General features: G+C 45.6%; 1 protein-coding gene across 1 annotated transcript in view; it reads left to right on the top strand.

The window, feature by feature from the left end:
* The window catches only part of DHRS3 (dehydrogenase/reductase 3), a 1,035,619-nt gene that overhangs the window by 687,680 nt on the left and 331,086 nt on the right, over nt 1-16,853 (top strand). The gene's annotated exons all lie outside the window — the stretch shown is intronic.

Here is a 16,853-nt window from a genome sequence, read left to right as displayed (position 1 = left end):
TGGAAGAAATTCAAACCATACCTATAAACTTTATAAATTTAATCAGTGAAGAAGGGAGGGGGAGAAACCAAAATAAACCAAGCTCGCAGCGCACTCAGCATTCATCATGAGGTCAGCTTGCTCTCCGACCTCTTCCTCATGGTTGCTGGCAGCCTGCTGTCCCCAAATCATGTAGACCTTAGATTACATGTTCCCCTTAACTGCCCTGCAGACAACAATTTAAGCATTGTAAGACATTCTTTTTCATTTGACATATTCTTTCAGGTTCTGCATATCAGGGAAACTACTGATGCCAGCTCATCTGAAGGGCCCTGCAAGGCACCAACTCACCAAAAAATGCAGTTTCAACATCCTGATGACTTCATACCTCTTACCGCCACCAAAATACACCAACTTTCCAGCCCCTTGCTATCCATGATCCCCTGAAAACCCTGAGTAATTCTTGGGGAGATGAATTTGAGGATCTCCTCCTAGCTTCTCATTCAGCCACCCTGTGATCATTAAACTCTCTGCTGCAAACCCTGCTGTCTCAGAATGTTGGTAAGCTACTGTGCTGCAGGCATAGGAACCTGATGGTCCTGTAATAAAGTCATGTCAAAATTACAAAGGGAAGTGAGGGTCGAGGCTGGGCAGGGTTCAGCTGGGTGTTTTAATGGGATCCTGGGAGTGAACCAAGACTTGGTAAACATGTTGGGGGTTACTGAGTGGGTGGAGGAGGAATCGATCCAACATTGCACTGATACCCCTTTGGTTTTGATCCTTAAGAGCAAGGATGAGTCTTTCAAAACAATTTATATAATCTTCCTTATTTTTCCTTTCAAATCTTTGTCTTCTTTTACCTCCCTGGATAATCTCACATTTATTCCCATTGCTTTGCTCATTTCGTAATAAAAGTCCTTATTTTTTTATTTTTATTTTTTTACAGAGTCTTTTTCTCTGTTAAGCAGACCATATATTTTGTCACCACACAAGATGAGTAACCTGGTTTTGTGGAGAGAAAGGGTCAAAAGGATCCCATTCCTAACCAGCTGGGGGTGATATGAAGGTTATGGTTATTCTTTGTCATATCTGCACCTGCATATTGCCAGTGAAAACCTGCAGGTCACACTGGGCAGGCTTCCAAATTAACCACCTGTGGAAGGTCTTAGGATTGGCTTACATCCTGTCCCTGAGTAAAGAATCTGATCGTGAGTTCATGAGTGCCTCAAACTCTTCAAGTACTGGTGAAGGCTTCACCTACAGACGGTGAGAAGGACATTGATTTGATTCTGATCATGAAGTTTTACTGGTTGTCTTGCAAGGAAAATATTTTAGCCTATTATGTTGTCATCTAAGGCCAATGATGGTAGCCTCTGTATTATATCTTCCAATGGAAAGGACACATTCAAAAAACAACTCTATTTGAGGCTTGCCAGGTCAAGAAAACAAAAACAAACAAACAGAAAAACCAAACTGATATGAGGAGTCCCATTCCCTTCTTTTAACCTTTCTCACAAAAGCATTCCAACTTGTAACAGACTTTGGTACACACCCACTTTGTCAGTGTGTCTTCCAGGTCGATCCTCACATTTAGTTTCCAATGAAGCTTTATTAATTATTTCTGCCTCAACAGCTTTAACTTCCATTGACACCAAGTTGCATGGTAATGGTTTGGATTGGGGTGGGAAGAAAAAATATTTCTGGCCGGGCGCGGTGGCTCAAGCCTGTAATCCCAGCACTTTGGGAGGCCGAGGCGGGCGGATCACAAGGTCAGGAGATCGAGACCACAGTGAAACCCCGTCTCTACTAAAAATACAAAAAATTAGCCGGGCGCGGTGGCGGGCGCCTGTAGTCCTAGCTACTCAGGAGGCTGAGGCAGGAGAATGGCGTGAACCCAGGAGGCGGAGCTTGCAGTGAGCCGAGATCGCGCCACTGCACTCCAGCCTGGGCAACAGCGTGAGACTCCGTCTCAAAAAAAAAAAAAAAGAAAAAGAAAAAATATTTCTATGAATTTTATAAAGTAATCCTCACATGCCATCTCCATTGAAGAATGAATAGGCGTCAGGTGCCAGGCGCAGTGGCTCATGCCTGTAATCCCAGCACTTTATGAGGCTGAGGCGGGCGGATCACAAGGTCGGACATGGAGATCATACTGGCCAACATGGTGAAACCCCGTCTCTACTAAAAATACAAAAAATTAGCCAGGCGTGGTGGTGTGCTCCTGTGCTCCTGTACTCCCAGCTACTCAGGAGGCTGAGGCAGGAGAATTGCTTGAACCCGGGAGGCAGAGGTTGCAGTGAGCCGAGATTGTGCCACTGTACTCCAGCCTGGGCAAGAGTGAGACTCTGTCTCAAAACAAAAACAAACAAACAAAAATATATATATTTGGAGTGTAGATAAAACTGTATTAGAGGAAAAATCAAAGACTTTATCTGTTCATCTGAAAAACAGGCAGGAGAATTCTCTGTGTCGCCTTGACCTGCGATGTTGCCATCCTGACTGGCTTACTGTGAGTCATAGGAGTGCCCTTTGTGGAGGTCCCTGACTTACCAGATCTGGACTCAGTTTGCAGTGTGCTTGGACCTCATGGAGGTCACTCATTGGAGTGTGCACTGGATCTCTTCCGGGGGTGCTCACAAGTTTTCTTGAACCTTTCTCATCACACCTCCCCTTTTTAACCACCAACTTCCCATCAGAGGGCGATGCCTGATTGGATTTCTGAAGTTCCACCCAGTTAAGCCTGTGAATTCAGGTGGCCATTCAATCCTTTGGATATCCAGTCATGAAACAGAAAGAGTTGGTATTAGGGTGCAAGTCAAGAATTCATTTAGATAATGTTGATCCAGCCAAAGGTCTGTGAACCATAAACCTTTCAAGTTTTGTTTTTCAGTCTAATCTCAGGAACAGATTGAACCCTTCCCTGTCTCAAGCTCAAAACTAGGAAGGTCACATATTAGAACAACTCCTTCTCCGTGGAGGGCATTAATGAATGAATTCTCGACTTCCACCCTAATCCTAACAAACACTGATGGAATTTACTAAGGGACTGACTGATAAGGAGGGTGGTGTGTGCCTGTAATCCCATTGAGGAATTCATATTGAGGAATTATTTTCTTATTTGCTGAGAATATTTTTAAAATCCTGAATGAGTCATGGAATTTTTTCAAATGTTTTTCCTACATCAATTAAGATGATCATTTTCTGGTGCTTTTGTTCTTATTTATTTGTTTAAATACATTGGTTGAATTCAAATATTCAACTGATTATGTTTTGTTTTGTTTTGTTTTGTTTTGTAACAGAGTCTCGCTCTGTGGTCCAGGCTGGAGTGTAGTGGCACGATCTCGGCTCACTACAAACTCCACCTCCTGAGTTCAATCGATTCTCCTGCCTCAGCCTCCTGAGTGGCTGGGATTACAAATGCGTGCCACCACGCCTGGCTAATTTTTGTATTTTTACTAGAGAATGGCTAATGGTGGTTAGCAAGGGAGGGAGCATAGTGAAGTGTGTGGAACCCCCTGCCCACCATCTTGTTCTCCTTGAGAACTCAGTTTTCAAGGATAACTGGGGGTCCCTCTTGACCAACAGGGGGTCTGTTTCTTCAGTCAGCGGGCTTAGAAATTCACTGTTATTTCTCATTTTCCCCCTGTTCGCCAAGATATGCCAGAAGCAGCATCAATGGCCAAAGTTTTAATTTGTCTCGTGGATGACAGGGTGGTGCAGCTACCTGCCTCGGTCCACCCAGCCCTTAGGTGGGACTCCTAGGGACATGAGATTCAGAGCCAAAAGACTTACAGCCAATTAAAGCACCCTAGGCCAGATGAGCATGGTGGTGGGCAGGCATGCATCAACCCTTAAAACCTTTTAAGCAACATAAGCCTAAAACCAAAGCCAAAAAGCAAGGTTACAAAACTGACTTATCTGTAAATTCTATGCATTGAGCTACTGCAACCTTGGTTTCAGTTAGACTTGTAGCGATTAGCTATACAAAACATAATTTTTTTGTTTTTTTTTTTTTTATAGTGTCTCACTCTGTCACCAGGCTGGCGTGCAGTGGCCTGATCTTGTGATCTCGGCTCACTGCAACCTCTTCCTCCCGGGTTCAAGGAATCTCCTGCCTCAGCCTCCCAAGTAGCTGGAACTATAGGCGCCCCCCGCCCACCACACCCAGCTAAGTTTTGTATTTTTAGTGGAGACAGGGTTTCACCATGTTGGCCACGAGGGTCTTGATCTCTCGACCTCTTGATCTGCCCACCTCGGCTTCCCAAAGTGCTAGGATTACAGGTGTGAGCCACGGCGCCCGGCTGTGCCCATTCTTGAGTTGGAGAATTTGAAATAATTCTGTCCCTCAAAACCAGCCCTTACAGTTTCATGCATCCATGTCTTCCACAATAATCCCTTGGCCTGGGGGGTGGGGCACTTCTGTAGTTTTAGAAGCAGTACATTGGCAATGCAGAACAGATCGGGCCCAGTGGGATTCTAAAACAGGGAGAGTCCCAGGCTTTGTTAAATCATTTCTAGTTTTCAGAATAACGTGATTCTGGTTTTCTCAGAGGAAATGAAAGAATGAGAGGTAAATAACATTAATAATTTCACGATCAAAAGTAAATTGGTGTGTCACAATGAAAAAGAAATCTATTTCATTAAAGAGCCAATTAAAAACAACATAAAGAAAAATATCACTCGGTTCTTCTTTAGAGAAGTATTGCAGCCAGGAAATAATTCATGATTTAGCCCAACTTGTAGGCAAATAATAACTCAAAAACGAAAGTCACAGTTGAAATCTAGGAACAAGTGTATTATAGTTTTCCTATGAAACATGTTTTTTTCCTCTCTAGCCTCCATTTCTGCCAAAGGAAAATTACAGTAAAAACAATTTGTGGGCCAGGCACAGTGGCTCACGCCTGTAATTCCAGCACTTTGGGAGGCCGAGGTGAGCGGATCACCTCCTGAGTTCGGGAGTTTGATACCAGCCTGGCCAACACAGTGAAACCCTGTCTCTACTAAAAATACAAAAATTAGACTGGACACAGTGGCTCACACCTGTAATTCCAGCACTCTGGGAGGCCGTGGTGGGCAGATCACGTAGTGGCATGAGCCACTATGCCGGGCACCAATTAAACTCTTTCTTTACTGTGATGCCATGGTGTCAGTGAGCTGGTTTAGTCTGCGCAGTGGGCAGGAAGGATGTGTCCAGCAATGACAGCAGTAGACATTGTTGGGAGATGGTCACAGGCTTTTGTCATGAGGCCCAGTAGATGCTCCACAGGGAACTATCGAGTGGAGAATGTGTTTCTACCAGCACCTTAGCTTCCATTCTACAATCTGTAGTCTTGGGCAACATTGCTGGTTCCCATTTAGCACATCCAGTTAATATTGCTTGAAGGGTGAATGTACATGCCTCATGTTTCACAGTACTAGGTAGGGAAAATACTCTGCAGTCAGATACAATTTTTGGCTGGATGTGGTGGCTCACACCTGTAATCCTAACACTTTGGGAGGCCGAGGAAGGCATATCACCTGAGGTCAGGAGATCCAGACCAGCTTGGCCAACATAGGGAAACCCCGTCTCTATTAAAAAAAAAATACAAAATTTAGCCGGGCGTGGTGGTGGGTGCCAATAATCCCAGCCACTGGGGAGGCTGAGGCAGGAGAATCACCTCAACCCAGGAGGCAGAGGCTGCAGGGAGCCAAAATTGTGCCACTGCACTCCAGCCTGGGCAACAGGAATGAGACTACATCACAAAAAAAAAAAAAAAAAAATTAGCTAGGTGTGGTGGTAGGTGCCTATAATCGGGAGGCTGAGGCAGGAGAATTGCTTGAACCCAGGAAGCAGAAGTTGCAGTGAAAAGAGATTGTGCCACTGCACTCCAGCCTGGGCTACAGGCTGTTTTATATATATATATATATATATATATATATATATATATATATATATATATATAAAACATGTAGGTAAAAGAGTCACTACTACTTTACATAAAGTCTGTTCTATTTTAACTTGCATAATCTTATCAACCCCTTTATTTTAATGTACTGGTCTCAGGAATCTTTTTTCTTCTTTACCCCCAGACCATGTTGCCGTTTCTAGTGAAAAAGGATTTGGGATCCCTGAAGGGGGTTGAGCCCAGGGACTGGAATCCTTTGTCAATCTTTTCTTATTTATCTATCTCAACATTGCCCCAGGTGATTGCGGTCAACTAACTTCCTTCCTTCCTTCCTTCCTTCCTTCCTTCCTTCCTTCCTTCCTTCCTTCCTTCCTTCCTTCCTTCTTTCCTTCCTTCTTTCTTTCCTTCCTTCCTTCTTTCCTCTCTCTCTGTCTGTCTTTCAATCTCTCTCTCTCTTTTTTGTTTTTGTTTTTTTTAGAGGATCTCTTTTGCCCAGGCTGGAGTGCAGTGGCAAGGTCAGCTCACTGCAGCCTCAACCTCTTGGGCTCAGGCAATCCTTCGACCTCAGCCTCCTGATTAGCTGGGTCTACAGGCGTGTACCACCATGGCCATCTAGGTCAGCTTTCCCATTGTGATCTTTGCCTCCTCGTTTCTAAGAAATTTCAGGCCGGGCATGGTGGCTCACCCTCGTACCCCAGCACTTTGGAAATGTGAAGTGGGAAGACTGCTTGAGCTTGGGAGGTTGGGAGGTCAATGTCGTAGCGAGCCAAGATCTCGCCATTGCATTCCAGCCTTGGCATCAGAGTAAGACCCTGTCTCAAAAAAAAAAAAAAAAAAAAAAAAAAAAAAAAGAAAGAAAGAAAGAAAAGAGTAATTTCTCCAATGTTGGGTAAATGCAGAAAACTGGATTGGGCTCCTTTGATGTTGAGGAACCATTAGGGGCTCCCTTTGGTCTGCTCAACCTTTAGGAGTGTTAAGACCTATTTAATCTTATCAGTTTCCATTTTATTTATGTTGTTTTTTACTAATGAGGGCTAAACTCAATTTTTTTTTCTTGTCCAAATTCCTATCTAAGGGGTCTGGGGAGTCATGCCCTACAAATCATAAATTCTCACCAGATGGGTTTTATTTAACCCTATATATCATGAGTTATGCCGGGCGCAGTGGCTCACATCTGCAATCCCAGCACTTTGGGAGGCCGAGGAGGGTGGATCACCTGAGGTTGGGAGTTCGAGACCAGCCTGGACAATATGGAGAAACCCTGTCTCTACTAAAAGTACAAAATTAGCCAGGTGTGGTGGTGCATGCCTGTAATCCCAGCTACTCGGGGGGCTGAGACAGGATAATTACTTGAACCTGGGAGGCGGAGGTTGTGGTGAGCCAAGATCACGCCATTGCACTCCAGCCTGGGCAAGACAGAGCCAATTTATCAAGACGGGGGAACTACAATAGAGAAAAAGTTAATTAACACAGACCAGCTGTGTGGGAGAGCGAAATTTTATTACTCAAATCCGTCTCCTGGAGCATACAGGGATCAGAGCTTTTAAGGACAACTGGGTGGGTTAGGGAAAGCCAGTCATCGAGGAGTGCTTATTGACTGGGTCAGAAATGAAATCTTTGGGAGTCAAAACTGTCCTCTTGCACTGAGTCAGCTCCTGGGTGGGGGCCACGGGATCAGATGAGCCGTTTTACTGATGTGAGTGGTGCCAGCTGATCCGTCAAGTGCAGGGTCTGCAAAATATCTCAAGCACCAATGTTAGGCTTTACAATGGTGATATTATCCCCATGAGCACTCTGGGGAGGGCCAGAATCTTGTAGCCTCCAGCTGCATGACTCCTAAACCATAATTATACCAGGCGCAGTGGCTTATGCCTGTAATCCCAGCACTTTTGGAAGGCCAAGGTGGTTGGATTACCTGAGGTCAGGAGTTTGAGATCAGCCTGGCCAGCTTGGTGAAACCCCATGTCTACTAAACATACAAAAAGTAGCTGGGCATGGTGGTGGGTGCCTGTAATCCCAGCTACTTGAGAGGCTGAGGCAGGAGAATCACTTGAGCGAGATCATGCCACTCCAGCCCGGACAGCAGAGTCAGACTGTGTCTCTAAAAACAAACAAACAAACACCAAATAAATTATTGTGTTTCTTTTCTTTTCTTTTTTTTTCTTTTTGAGACAGAGTCTTGCTCTGTCTCCCAGGCTGGAGTGCAGTGGCACAATCTCAGCTCACTGCAACCTCTGTCTCCTGGCTTCAGCTGATTCTCCTGACTCAGCCTCCTGAGTAGGTGGGACTACAGCCACACACAACCATGCCCAGCAAATTTTTGTATTTTTGGTAGAGACAGGGTTTTACCTTGTTGGCCAGCAATAGGGAAATGATACAGAACAGCTGGGCTCCCAGCTAAACCCATCCACAAGTCTGGAACCTCGGCCCTAAGTGAAAACAGCTAACCCCATTTTTCTGTCCAAATGATTGTCCTTTTGGCCTTCCCCACACCCTATCCTGGGCCCATAAAAAGACCAGCTGGCAGAGCAAGCGGCTGTTGCAAGTGGTCGGGGATGCAAGATGCTGAGCATCGGAAAACAAGTGGCTGAACGCTGGGGATACAAGCTGATGAGCATTAAAGCCTAGAGAGAGATGCAGCTGACTTCAGGTGGTATGGCTTCAGGGGAAGATCACCTTCTTGCTGCACCATCCCCTTTCTAACTCCCCTTTTCACTGAGAGCCCCATTTATCGCCCAATAAAATCCTTGACATATGCTACTCTTTAAATAGTTGGCCGGGCGCGGTGGCTCAAGCCTGTAATCCCAGTACTTTGGGAGGCCGAGGCGGGTGGATCACGAAGTCAGGAGATCGAGACCATCCTGGCTAACATGGTGAAACCCCGTCTCTACTAAAAATACAAAAAACTAGCCGGGCGTGGTGGCGGGCGCCTGTAGTCCCAGCTACTCGGAGGCTGAGGCAGGAGAATGGCGTAAACCCGGGAGGCGGAGCTTGCAGTGAGCCGAGATCGCGCCACTGCACTCCAGCCTGGGAGACACAGCGAGACTCCGTCTCAAAAAAAAAAAAAAAAAAAAAAAAAAAAATAGTTAATGTGACCTGGTTCTTCCTTTACACTGAGTAAGAACTTGGATGTCAAAAAGGGCAGGTGCGGGAAGCTGTCGCCCTGACCCTACACTGAGCTGTTCATGCTTAGCCATCCACAGACTGCAGCCAGAGTGAAACAAGTCACTCTAGTTCCTGCGCATGAAGAAGGTCAAGGTCAAAGGAACAATCCTGTCTCAGGAACACACTTTACTGGACAGGTTATTAAATGCTTAAAGAAGATTTTACAAATTTAATGGCACTACCATTGCTCTTGTTATCCTCAGCCTTCTGCAAAGGTTAAATGAACACATGATATCTTGAAACTAAAATTAGCGAAATCAGGCCAGGCAGGGTGGCTCACGTCTGTAATCCCAGCACTTTGGGAGGCTGAGGCGGGTGGATCACTTGTGGTCAAGAGTTTGAGACCAGCCTGGCCAACATGGTGAAACCCCATTCTCTACTAAAAATACAAAAATTAGCTGGACATGGTGGTGCACGTCTGTATTCCCAGCTACTAGGGAGGCTGAGACAGGAGAATCACTTGAACCCAGGAGGCAGAGGTTGCAGTGAGCCAAGATCGTACCTTTGTACCCCAGCGTGGGCAACAGAGGAAGACTCTGTCTCAAAAAAGTAATAATAAATAAAAATAAAATAAAATTAGCTACACCTACAGGGAAGACTAGATTACCCTAACCAAAAGTTTTACCACTGATCTTTTTTTTTTTTTTTTTTGATGGAGTCTCGCTCCGTCACCAGGCTGGAGTGCAGTTGTGCGATCCCTGCTCACTGTAACCTCTGCCTCCCAGGTTCAAGCGATTTTCCTGCCTCAGTCTCCCAAGTAGCTGTAACTACCGGTGTGTGCCACTATGCTGGGCTAATTTTTGTATTTTTAGTAGAGATGGGGTTTCACCATGTTGGCCAGGCTGGCCTCGAACTCCTTACCTCAAACGATCCTCCCACCTTGGCCTTCCAAAGTGCTGGGATTACAGGTGTGAGCCACTGTGCCTGGCCTCAAACTGAACATTTTCTAAGTTCTACTGTGCAAAGTTTAGCTTCTTTCACTAAGCAAAGCAATTGCTGGCTATGTATACATTTTTAAAAAAATCTTTATTTTTGTTTTTCTTTTTCGAGACAGGGTCTTGTTTTGCAACCCGGGCTGGAGTGCAGTGGCACGATCACAGTTTATTGCAGCCTTGACCTGCCAGGCTCAATCAATCCTCCAAATCGGCCTCCTAAATAGCTAGGATTACAGGCATGTGCTGCCATGCCTGGCTAGGTTTAGTGTTTTTTTATTTTTTGTAGAGACAGAGTTTCACCATGCTGCCCTGGCTGGTCACTAACTCCTGGCCTCTGGGCTCAAGCAATCTGCCTGACTTGGCTTCCAAAAGTGCTGGGATTACAGGTGTGAGCCACCAAGCAAGGCCTGGAAATTTATTTCTGTGCACAGAAAACCTTAGTGCAACTGGGTTTAACTAGGCAGTGTTCCAGACTCCCTCTGTAATCAGACTCTTTTGGTTTGACACACATTATGGAGATTGGAAGCCTATGTGTAAGGGAAATAGAACATGACCACTACTCAGGAGGCTGCAGCAGAAGGATCACTTGAGTCCAGGAGTTCAAGGCTGCTATGAGCTATGATTGTGCCACTGAGCTCTAGCCTGGGCAACAGAGCGAAGAAGGCCTTATCTCAAAAAACAAAACAAAATAAAACAAAACAAAAAAACAACAAAAAAGCAACAGGCAGGGGTAGTGGTTCATGCCTGTAATCCCAGCACTTTTGGAGGCTGAAGAGGGCGGATCACTTGAGGTCAGGAGTTCAAGACCAGCCTGGTCAACATGGTGAAACCCCATCTCTACAAGAAAAATTGATGGGTGTGGTGTACAAGAAAAATTAGCTGGGTGTGGTGGCAGGCACCTATAATCCAAGCTACTTGGGAGGCTGAGCCACGAAAATAGCTTGAACCTAGGAGGTACAGGTTGCAGTGAGCTGAGATGGGAAAACTACACTCCAGCCTAGGCAGCAGAGTGAGACTCTGTCTAAAACAAAGCAAAACAACAAAACAAAACAAAACAAAACATGACCATGATCATGTTACCCTCTACTACGTAATCAACACCTGAGGTCAGGAGTTCAAGACCAGCCTGGCCAACGTGGTGAAACTCTGTTTCTACAAAAATACAAAAAAAAAAAAAAAAAAAAAAAAAAAATCAAAATCAACTGGGCATTATGGTGAGGGCCTGTAATTCCAGCTACTTGGGAGGCTGAGGCAGGAGAATCGCTGGAACCTGGGAGACAGAGGTTGCAGTGAGCCGAGATCGTGCCATTGCACTCCAGCCTGGGTGACATAGTAAGACTCCGTCTCAAAAAAAAAAAAAACAGAAAACAAAAAACTAGACATTGGTTTAATGGAAACATGAGAGGCAAAGGGAATGCCTCTACAGTTCTACTATTTGAAATAAATAATAGCTTTTTTTGTTTGCTTGTCTTGTTTTTGTTTTTTTTGAGACAGAGTCTCACTCTGTCACCCAGGCTGGAGTGCAATGGCACAATCTTGGCTCACTGCAACCCCTGCCTCCTGGGTTCAAGCAGTTCTCCTGCCTCAGCCTCCAAGGAGCTAGGATTACAGGAGCTCTCCACCACGCCTGGCTAATTTTTTTGTATTTTTAGTAGTGAAGAAGTTTTGCCATGTTGGCCAGGCTGGTCTGAAACTCCTGAGCCCAAGTGATACCCCAACCTTGGTCTCCCAAAGTGCTGAGATTACAGGCATGAGCCACTGTACCCGGCCAATAGTTTGGTTTATTAGATGCATCAGTAATCAGGGCATTTTGTAGAGGAAGCTACTTATCCTTTAATGGAGGTAGCATACAATGGTTACTTCATCTAATTCATTAAAATACTTTTTCTTCCTACATTTATTTATTTTTATTTATTTATTTATTTATTTATTTTTTGAGATGAAGTTTCACTCTTGTTGCCCAGGCTGGAGTGCATTGGTGTGATCTCGGCTCACTGCAGCCTCTGCCTCCTGGTTCAAGCGATTCTCCGGCCTCAGCCTCCCTAGTAGCTGAGATTACAGGCATGTGCCACCACACCCAGCTAATGTATTTTTAGTAGAGACGGGATTTCTCCATGTTGGTCAGGCTGGTCTTGAACTCCTGACCTCAGGTGATCCGCCCGCCTTGGCCTCCCAAAGTGCTGGGATTACAGGAGTGAGCCACCAAGCCCAGTCTTATTTATTTATTTATTTATTAGACAAATTCTAACTGTGTCACCCAGGCTGGAGTGCAGTGGCAGATCTCAGCTCATTGCCTCCTGGGCTCAAGTGATCCTTCCACCTCAGTCCCCCAAGTCACTGAGAGTACTGGTGCATGCCACCATGCACAGCTAATTTTTGTATTTTTTGTAGAGATGAGGTTTTGTTTGCCACATTGCCCAGGCTGGTCTTGAACTCCTGGACTCAACAATCTGCCCACTTGGGCTTTCCAAAATGCTGGGATTACTGGTGTTAACCACCATACTTGCTCCTCTATCCCAATGTAAACCACCATCACGCAATCTGGTGTCAGTGGAAATTAAGACTGTTGAGGAGAAATAATTTGATAAAAGTTTATTGGAAGCCGAATGTGAGAATTGACCCAAGAACCCACAGCAACAAAGTGAGTGTGTTCCAAAGTCTGTTACAAGTTGGAATGCTTTCATGAGAGTGTAGAAGGCAGTGGGACGCCTCATGGCTGAGCTGTCCTTCTTCAATGATGGGTACAATACAGCAGTTACAATCATTGGCCAAGGTTGACAACGAACAGGCCAAAATGCTTGATGATGCACAAGACAATCAGCCAAACTTCATGATCAAAATCAAATCAGTGTCCTTCTCAATGTCAGAAGATGAAGCCTTCGTGAGTAGTTGAAGAGTCTGAGAAGCTCATGATGAGCATATTTACGCAGGGACAGGATGTAAGGCTTGCATCCTAAGTCCTTCCCCGGATAGTTGGCTTGGAAGCCTGCCAACTGTGATCTGTAGGTTTTCGTTTTTGTTTTTTTTTGAGGTGGAGTCTCACTCTGTAACCCAGGCTGGAGTGCAACGGCGCAGTCTTGGCTCACTGCAACATCCACCTCCCTGGTTCAAGCAATTCTCCTGCCTCAGCCTCCCAAGCAGCTGGGATTACAGGCATGCACCAACACACCTGGCTAATATATATATACACACATGTATATATACACACACACAAATACACACACACACATATATATATACACACACATATATATGTATAGATGGGGTTTCACTGTGTTAGCCAGGATGGTCTCAATCTCCTGACCTTGTGATTCACCTGCCTTGGCCTCCCAGAGTGCTAGGATTACAGGCATGAGCCACCGTGCCTGGCTGAAACATTTTATAATTTTGTTTTGTTTTGCTTTTTGAGATGGAGTCTCTCTCTGTCACCTAGGCTGCAGTGCAGTGGCACGATCTTGGCTCACTGTAACCTCCGTCTCCCGGGTTCAAGCGATTCTCCTGTCTTAGCCTCCTGAGTAGCTGGGATTACAGGTGCCCACCACCATGCCTGGCTAATTTTGTATTTTTTTTTTTTTTTTTTGAGATGGAGTCTCGCTCTGTCTCCCAGGCTGGAGTGCAGTGGCCGGATCTCAGCTCACTGCAAGCTCCACCTCCCGGGTTTACGCCATTCTCCTGCCTCAGCCTCCCGAGTAGCTGGGACTACAGGCGCCCGCCACCTCGCCTGGCTAGTTTTTTTGTATTTTTTAGTAGAGACGGGGTTTCACCGTGTTAGCCAGGATGGTCTTGATCTCCTGACCTCGTGATCCGCCCACCTCCGCCTCCCAAAAAATGTTGGGATTACAGGCTTGAGCCACCGCGCCCAGCCTAATTTTGTATTTTTAGTAGAGACAGGGTTTCACCATGTTGGCCAGGATGGTCTTGATCTCCTGACTTCGTGATCCACCCGCCTGGGCCTGCCAAAGTGCTGGGATTATAGGCGAGAGCTACCGCGCCCGGCCCATTTTGATACTTTTGATGGGGCCAAACATTTCCCCAACATTAATCTTTATAGATTTTGTTTTTCTGTCTAATGTCAGGAACAGAGTGAAAGCTTCCCTGTCTCACACTGAGGACAAAGAAGGTCACATACTGGTAATTTCCATCGGTGCCTGTTAAGGTTAGGGTGGAAGTCAAGAATTCATTCATTAATGCACTCCACAAACAGAGATGAGTGGTAGTAATATGTGACCTCGGTAGTCCTGAGTGGAAGACAGGGAAGGGTTCAACCTATTCCTGAGATTAGACAGAAAAACAAAACCTGAAAGTCTTATGGTTGGGAGTTTTTTGGTCACATCAAAATCATCAAAATGAGTTCTTGACTTCCACCCTAATTACAGTGCTTTCAGTTTCATGATTGGATATCTGATTCCATTCAGTATTCTGCTGAAAGCCAAAACTTCAGTCAGACTTAACTGGGTGGAGCTCAGAAATCCAATCAGGCATCACTCTCTAATAAGAAGCTGGAAGTTGATAAGGGAGGTGGGATTAGGAAGGTCTAAGAAAGGTGCTGCAGGTGTGGTGGCTCACGCCTGTAATCCCAGCGCTTTAGGAGGCCAAGGCGGGCGGATCATGAGATCAGAAGTTCCCAAGACCAGCCTGGCCAATATGGTGAAACCCCGTCTCTACTAAAAACACAAAATTAGCTGGGCGTGGTGGCGCTTGCCTGTAATTCCAGCTACTTTGGAGGCTGAGGCAGGAGAATCACTTGAACCTGGGAGGTGGAGGTTGTGGTGAGCCGAGATCGCGCCATTGCACTCCAGGCTGGGCAACAAGAGCGACACTCCATCTCGGGAAAAAAAAAAAGAACAAAAGAAAAAAAAAAAAGGTCCAAGAAACCTTGTGAACATCTGCAGAAGAGACCCCGAGCTGTGGTGCCTGGAGTTATTGCTTGGTTCTCCAAGAGGTCCCAGCAGACTGCAAAGTGAGTCGAGATCTGGTAAGTCAGGGACCTCCACAAGGGCACTCTATGGCCCACAGTCAGCCAGCAGAGATGGCGACATGCAGGTCAAGGCGGCGCAGAGAATTTTCCTGCCCGATTTTCAGATAAACAGATGTAGGCTTTAATTTTTTCTCTAATGCAGTTTTATCTCTTCACTCCAAATATTTTATTTGTGTTTTAGTTGATGTTATTTCAAAGTTTTTTTTTTTTTTTTTTTCCTGAGATAGAGTCTTGCTCTGTTGCTCAGGCTGGAGTACAATGGTGCGGTCTTGGCACACTGCAACTTCCACCTCCCGGGTTTAACCGATTCTCCTGCCTTAGCCTTCTGAGTAGCTGGGGTTACAGGAGCCCACCACCATGCCCAGCTAGTTTTTGTATTTTTAGTAGAGACAGGGTTTCACCACGTTGGCCAAGCTGGTCTCGAACACCTGACCTCGTGATCTGCCCACCTCGGCCTCCCAAAGTGCTGAGATTATAGGCATGAGCCACTGCGCCCAACCTCAAAGTTCCTAATCAAGCAGTTAAAAAAGAATGAAATTGACTGAAGTCTTTTTTTTTTCTTCTTTGAGACAGTGTCTTGCTGTGTCACCTACGATGGAGTGCAGTGTTGAAATATTGCAATCTCGACTCACTGCCACCTCTGTCTTCCGGGCTCAAGCAATCCTCCTCTCTCAGCCTTCTGAGTAGCTGAAACTTTAGGCATGCACCAGCATAACTGGCTAATTTTTTGTTGTCATGTTTTTTTTTTTTTTTGAGACAGGGTCTCACTCTGTTGCCCAGGTTCGAGTACAGAGGCACAATCTTGGCTCACTGCAACTTCTGCTTCCCGGGTTCAAGTGATTCTTCTGCTTCAGCCTCCTGAGTAGCTGAGACTACAGGCGTGTGCCACCATGCCTGGCTAATTTTTGTATTTTTAATAGGGACAGGGTTTCACTATGTTGGCCAGGCTGGTCTTGAACTCCCAAACTCAGGTGATTTGCCTGCCTCAGCCTCCCAAAGTGCTGATATTACAGGTGTGAGCCACTGTGCCGGGCCTATTTTACTTTATTTTTTTAAATAGTGATGGGGTCTTAGTTTGTTACCTAGGCTGGTCTGGGACACCTAGATTCAAGCAAACCTCCTACTTCGCCTTCTAAAGTCTTGGGATTACTGGCATGAGCCAGCATGACTGATCTCATGCACCATTTTCAAGAATGGAGTCTTTGTTCTGAATGTGGGATCCATTTGTTTCTCTAGACTCCATTCCAAAGCTGGTAATATTTTATTTATTTATTTATTTAAGACAGACTCTTGCTCTTCTGCCCAGGCTGGGGGTGCAGTGGCACAGTCTCAGATCACTGTAACTTCTGCTTTCCAGACACAAGCCATCCTTCCACCTCAGCCTGCAGAGTAACTGGGACTACAGGTGTGCATCCAGCTACTTTTTGTATTTTTTTGGAGAGACAGGGTCTCACTATGTAGCCCAGGCTGGTCAGCCACTCCTGGGCTTAAGTGATTGCTCTGCCTTGGCTTCCCAAAGTGTTGGAATTACAGTTCTGAGCCTCCATGCATTGCCCCTCATTACTCTTCTTAGAGAGAACATAATGGCATCTAATTTTAAAAAATCCCTTTAGTCTCTCCCAGCCAAGTTCATCGTGGGAACTGAGACTGCAGGCTGTTTGGGGTCACAGGAGACTCCCATTACCATTGTTTTACTGTTTTATTGTTTTGTTTTGTTTTTCTTTTTGAGACTGAGTCTCACTCTATTGCCCAGGCTGGAGTGCAGTGGCGCTATCTAGGCTCACTGCAACATTCGCCTCCTGGGTTCAAGCGATTCTTGTGCCTCAGCCTCCCAAGTAGCTGGGATTACAGGCGCACACCACCATGCCTGGCTACTTTTTGTATTTTTAGCAGAGACTGGGTTTCACCTTG

Source organism: Macaca thibetana, chromosome 1 (genome assembly GCF_024542745.1).
Source record: "Macaca thibetana thibetana isolate TM-01 chromosome 1, ASM2454274v1, whole genome shotgun sequence".
In the NCBI taxonomy this organism is placed as follows: Eukaryota; Metazoa; Chordata; class Mammalia; order Primates; family Cercopithecidae; genus Macaca; species Macaca thibetana.
The sequence above is the reverse complement of the archived record's forward strand: the minus strand, read 5'-3'. Positions and strand labels throughout refer to the sequence as shown.